We start from the raw sequence: 6,727 nt of genomic DNA on the forward strand, positions 1-6,727 counted from the left end.
GGAGGGAACAGTCGCTGGAGAAGGATGTCATGCTGGGTAAGGTGGAGGGTCAGAGAAAAAGAGGAAGGCCCCTAATGAGAAAAATTGGCCAGGTGGCGTCGTTGATGGACTCAAGTGTGGCAGCGGTAGTGAGGTTGGCCCAGGATCGGACATTGTTTCGTTCTGCTGTGCATGGGGTCGCTATGAGTTGATTCTGCCTCGATGGCACCTGACAAAAACAACAACAAAAGTGAGGTACACTTTAGCCCTCAAAATGATATCTTTGCTCTTGAACGCTTTAAAGAGGTCTTGTGCAACAGATTTGCCTAATGCACTATGTTGTTTGATTTCTTGACTACTGCTTCCATAAATGTTGATTGTGGATCCAAGCAAAATGAAGTCTTTGGCAACTTCAATCATTTGTCCGCTTATCATGATGCTATTTTTTGGTCCTAGTGTGGCGCTGCAGGATAATGCACTATAAAACAAGGTCTTTTTAAACCACAAAGTTGGCGGTTCATATCCACCAGTTGCTCCTTAGAAACCCTATACAGGGTCACTATAAGTTGGAACTGACTCAACGGCCCTTAACAGCAACAAATTTAATGGTCCAGTTGTGAAGGGTTTCATTTTCTTCATATTGATGTGCAACCCATACTAAAGGCTGTGGTCTTTGATCTTCACCAGTAAGTATTTTAAGTCCTCCTCCCTTTGAGCAAGCAAGAGTGTATCATCAGCATATCTCAGGCTGTTAATGAGTCTTTCACCAATCCTGTTGAAACTTTCTTCGTAGAATCAATTTTTTTCCTTTGTATACCATCTGGTGATGTCCATGTGTATAATCATCTTCATGTTGTTTAAAAAAGGTATTTGCAGTGAATGAGTTGATCTTGCAAAATTCTATCATGTGATCAGCATCATTTCTATCAGCAAGGCCCTATTTTCTAACTACAGTTGACAGAATTCTTCAGTTTCATCATCACTGGCTTTAGTGGTTGGTGTGTGTCTTAGGCAGGGTTTTCTAGAGAGCAAAATCAGTGAATATACATAAATAGAAGTTTATTATCTTATAATTGTAGAGTCCCAGGTCCCTAGCAGAAGAGAGAAAGAGAGCCCCTCCCATGTGTCCATTATATTGGGAGCAGGCCACACCCCCAAGGAAGCATCCCTTTAATTGATTGGTTGTTCATAGCCACTCATAAACCTCTGGAAATCTTGGCCTAGTCAAGTTGACACAAATTCCTAACCATTACATTCTGCCCTTCTCAACCTGACACCTATAAACTGTATGCATAATCTCTAAGTAAAATTGTAAAGTTATACTTGCGCCTAACACAATATAGCTAAAACACGTACAACCAAAAAATGCACTGGCCCCATTTTCATCTTAAATGTCACAAATCAACAAAGCAAAAGTATTTGATGAACATGTGCAAAACAAAATAAAACAAAATGTATTCATTTAAAAGTCCAAAGGGCACATTCTGCAAGCCAGCCTTCTGTCTGTAGGAACACAGCCTTTACCATAGCTACCCTGTTTTCCATGACACTGTCTCTGTAGCCCTCTCTGCTGTCGCTGTTTTTCCAGGTAGGGAACCCAAGCTCTACTCCTGCTATTCCTGAATGATGTCCTGGGAAAGTCTGTTCCTGAAATGAAAAAGAACTACTCCCCCCTTTTAGTTATACATCTTCTACGATTCAACAGTTTTGAGTGGCAACAGCAAAGACAATAAAAAGTTAAAAAAAAAAATTAGTAGGGATACAAACAATTTGAACAACATGAATGAACTTCAACTTACTACGTTGATATAATATACAAATCAAACAAAAAATTAAAAATTGAGACAGAAAAAATGGGGGGCTATAAAGGCAGGAAGTAGCTGGTTTACAGGTTTTCATGGTAATGCTTAGTTTTAAATGAGGGGATACAGTAGAATCCTAACTGAATAGTTTTCCTCTTTTCCAAATGAGTCTGGGGAGAGGGGGTGAGGGAGATGCCAATAGGATTTTATGATTTCAATTGTTTGTATCCCTACTAATTATTTTTTTAAACTTTTTATTGTTAGTTGAGTGAAGGTTAACAGAAAAGATCATCACCTTTACTTTCAAACATTTTGTTTCATCTCAATCTCCTTTCTGCAATAACAGTTATTCATTTAAATGTCCAAAGGGCACATTTTGCAAGCCAGCTTCCTGCCTGCAGACATACAGCCTTTCTCAGTCCATGGACCTTGAGTCCACAGCTGCTGTATCTCTATGCCATCACCTCTGCCACAGTCTCTGCTGTTGCCACTTTTCTGGGTAGGATCTCATGCTTCACTTATGCTCTTCCTTCTCGATGGTCCTGGGATCCTCTGTTCCTGAAATGAAAGATTAACTGATGAACTACTCCCCTCTTTTAGATATATATCTTCTGCAATTATAGTTTTGACAATCACAATCCTGCTAACAGTTACAATTTGCGTCATAAAATCCTATCATTCTCTCACAGTGCCATACCAGGACTCCTCCACCCTATATTAAGGCCTTTAAATAAGTCAGACTTGAGAACCAATTTAGAAAATTCATCCTTGTAGTTTTGTTACTCTAGAACCCCACTCTCTCCATACCACGTCTTAGGCCAGGTTTTCTAGAGAAACAAAATCAGTGAAACATACGTATGTACATATATATAGAGAGAGGTTTGTTGTTGTCATGTACTGTGGAGTCGGTTCCGATTCATAGCGACCCTGTACCGGGTTTCCAAGGCTGTAAATCTTTACTGTAGCAGAAAACCTCATCTTTCTCCCACGGAACAGCTGGTAGTTTCGAACTCCTGACCCTAAGGTTTGCAGCCCAATTCGCAACCACTATGCTATCAGAACTCCTTAGAGAGAGGTTTATTATCTTACAATTGTAGAGTCCCAGATCCCCAGAAGAAGAGAGGGAGAGAGCCCCTCCCATGTGTCCATTATATTGGGAACAGGCCACACCTCTAAGGAAGCATCCCTTTGATTGGATGCTTATCACCACTTATCATAGAGTTAACTATGTGTGTATTAGGTTTCATCACCATGGGAATAAGCACATCCCAACTGCTAAACTTCTGAAAATCCTGACCTAGTCAAGTTGATACAAAATCCCAACCATTACAGTGCATAAATTTGAATAATAGTGGTATTAACTAACTGGTCTTCTTTGTGGGTATATGGATATTATTCTATCACAGACAGCATTGTACTTCAAGATAGATCTTGAAATGTTCTTTTGACAATGAATGTGATGCCATTCCTCTTGAATTTGTTGTTCCTGGCAGAGTAAACCATATGATTATCTGATTCAAATGCATAGGATATCGACCTTTTTGTGTTCCATTTCATTTTTGAGACTCTCCGATTTTCCTAGATTCATGCTTATTATTAATGGGTGCTTGCAGCATACATATTGTGTCATATTAAGTATAAATAAGTAAAATAAGAATGAATATATTAATTCAGTCAGCAAAACATTAAAAAAGAATGTATAAGGCCTTAAAGAAAACTGATCATCTGAATGGTAGGGATAGTGACATGATCCTTCCTGAAGGTTGCATACAGTCTAGGGATCTGGAGGTTATGCCCCATTGTCAGCACCACACCCTGCATCTCATTTTATTATTGTTGTTAAGTGCCATCTAGTCGATTCCAACTCATAGCAACCCTACATATGGTTTCTGAGGATCAGATAGTGGATTTGAACCAGTGACTTTGCGTTTAGCAAAGCAATCCAGTGCTTATCCTACAGTGCCAAACCATTTTATCCTTATGGCAATAGATAAGGTTGGTGCTGTTTTCTCCCTTTACAGATGAGGTCACTGAGGTTTAGCACCTGAACTACTCCCTGCTGTGTATCTTGGGAGGAGGAATCAGGCCTATGCTGTTTTCTATAGGACCTTTTAGTCAGCAGTTGCAGAATACCTGACATAACTTTGAACAAGCTAAGGAAGAAGGTCAAGAGAGAGACGCCACAAGACTGAGGCTGTGGATGAATTAACTTTGTTTTCCTATATTTCCAGTACAGGCACTTTAATTTTAAAACATTGTTTTTGTTAAGTGCCGTCAAGTCGGTTCTGACCCATACCAACCCTGTATAGGGTTTCCAAGGAGTGACTGATGAGCTTGAACCACCGACCTTGAAGTTCAAACCAACTTTGCAGTCCAGCACATTAACCCAAAGCAGACAAAAATCTTAAAAGATATTCCAGTCTAGTATTCTTCAAAATTCTGGTCACCACCGATTATGGTTTGTAAAATTAATTTTGTGGGTTATAACCAGCTGTAGGATGACCACTGGACTGCTAACCACAAGGTCAGTGACTCAAATCCACTAGCCACTTCTTAGAAACCCTATACAGGGTCGACTATGAGTCATAACCAACTTGATGACACTTGCTAACAACCAGCAATTAATACAACAACAACAAAAAAAAAAACCATGCAGAGTATATCACCCATGAGTACTGCAAATAATTCTTTGGAGAAACTCATTTAAGTTTTAAAGATAGGAAGCATGTTTTCCATAGAAATATATTTCTCAATGTTGGTGACAGTCAAAATGTGGAATCAGTTCTTCAGTCCAAATTTCTTTTCACAGATGAGGCATACAGGTAGGAAAATGATTTTTCCCAAGGCCGTGCAGCTAGTTAGTGGTAGTAGAGCTGGGACCAGTGCCCATGCCTCCCCATTCCTAGCTCAGAGTGTTTGTCTCATCACAGAACCTCTCTCCACAAGACATTATTTGGAAATTTTGACAGCATGTACTGATTGCCAGTTGATGTGTATGAACAAATGGGTAGCTTATTAAAAAAAAAAAATCTACCTCAGCATATTTATTTGATGTCCATGTATATTATTTCGTCATCTAAGCGCTTTTCTTTTTAAAAACTTTTTATGGTGAATTGAATGAAGGTTTACAGACAAGATCATCAGTTTTACATTCAACAAATTATACATGTGGTTTCATCTGAATGATTGCCATCCCCTCCATGGAACAACAGTCATCCTGCTTCCTTCCTGTGGCTCCTATTTGCCTTCCACTCACCTTCCCATACCTTCTCAACTTTATCCTTAGGTACATGACGCCCTTTTGATTTTGAATGATTGACCATTCCAGGGTGAGCATACCTTGCTAGTGTTGTTGTTCCCCCCTGTATACGTATCTACTGCTTGGCTGAAAAATTGGACCACGAGGGTATCATCCAAGCTTTTGCATTTTCAACTGAGAAACGTCTATGGAGAACTCTGCCACTAATAAAATTTGGGGCTGGTATGAACTCCTACCCTCTGTCTAGAGGAAGCGGATGCTGGAGAGTCTGATCTGCAAAATGCACAGTGGAGGTGGGGGTGGGGGTGGGAGACTCATGTTGTTAAGTGCTGTCGAGTCTGTATAGGATTTCCAAGGAGCAGCTGGTGAGCTTGAACTGCCGACTTTGCAGTTCAAATGGCTTTGCAGTCTGGCACATTAAGACACAGTGCCACAACAGGACTCCTCATAGGCACTCTTTTTTAAAAGGCCAGCTGGTTGAGTGGTGTTTATGAATAGCTATTTGGTTGCTAGGCTAGAGAACAAACAAATTCTTAAACTTGCCAAAAGCAGAGTTCAATCTGCTCCTCTAAAAGTGTTTGTAAGGATCTCTGGTAGCGTAGTGGTTACGAACCGGGCTGAAAACCTCAAGGTACGCAGTTCGAAACTACCAGCTGTTCCACGGGAGAAAGATGAGGCTTTCTGCTCCTGCAAAGATTTACAGCCTTGGAAACCCTGTGTAGGGTCACTATGAGTCGGAACTCCACGGTACTTAACAACAACAACGAAGGTGTTTGTGTAATTTAGCACCTGTGCATATGGTGGTGGTAGTGGTGGTGGTTATGTGCCATGGAGTCGGTTCCGACTCATAGCGACCCTGTACAGGGCTTCCGAGGTTGTAAATCTTTACAGGAACATAAAGCCTCATCTTTCTCCTGTGGAACAGCTGGTAGTTTTGGAACTACTGACTTTAAGGTTCGCAGCCTGATTCGTAACCACCACCCTACCAGAGCTCCTTCCTTATGCTTATATAGCACCAAATTTGTTGACTTTGATGCTAGATTCGCATTCAGCTTCCTTTTCTGGAGAAAATGACAAGATCTCTGTGTCCCTTTTCAACTTTTTATTTTGAAAAAAAATTAAAACAAAAAATTTTGAGAATAAACACTCATGTACTCAATACCTTCATCTAGATTAGATTCACCAGTTAATATTTTTCTTTATTTCTCTATAGACAAGGGGGTTTCAAAAGATCTTGGAAATATGGAATTAAAAAATAGACTTCTTCCATGAACTTTTTGAAGCCCCCTCATGTGTGCTCTGTGTGTGTGTGTGTATATATATTTTTATAACACCAAACCCACTGGTGTAGAGTCAATTCCAACCCATAGCAACACTATTTAATATTTTTGAGAGTAAATATTTATGGGAGCAGACAGACTCATCTTTCTACTATGGAGTGGCTGGTAGGTTTGAAGCAAAGACTTGGTAGTTAGCAACACAATGCCTAACCCACAGCACTACCAGGGCTCTTTATATATGTGTGTATGTATATGGAGTCCTGGTGTGGCACTGTGGGCTAATGCGTCAGACTGCAAAGTCGTTTCAACTGCAGGGTTGGTGGTTTAAGCTCACCAGCTGCCCCTTGGAAACTCTATACAGAGTCACTATGTGTAGGAATCAACTCGACGGCATTTAACAACAACAA

The sequence above is a fragment of the Chrysochloris asiatica genome, unplaced genomic scaffold (assembly GCF_000296735.1).
Source record: "Chrysochloris asiatica unplaced genomic scaffold, ChrAsi1.0 scaffold00389, whole genome shotgun sequence".
Classification (NCBI taxonomy): domain Eukaryota; kingdom Metazoa; phylum Chordata; class Mammalia; order Afrosoricida; family Chrysochloridae; genus Chrysochloris; species Chrysochloris asiatica.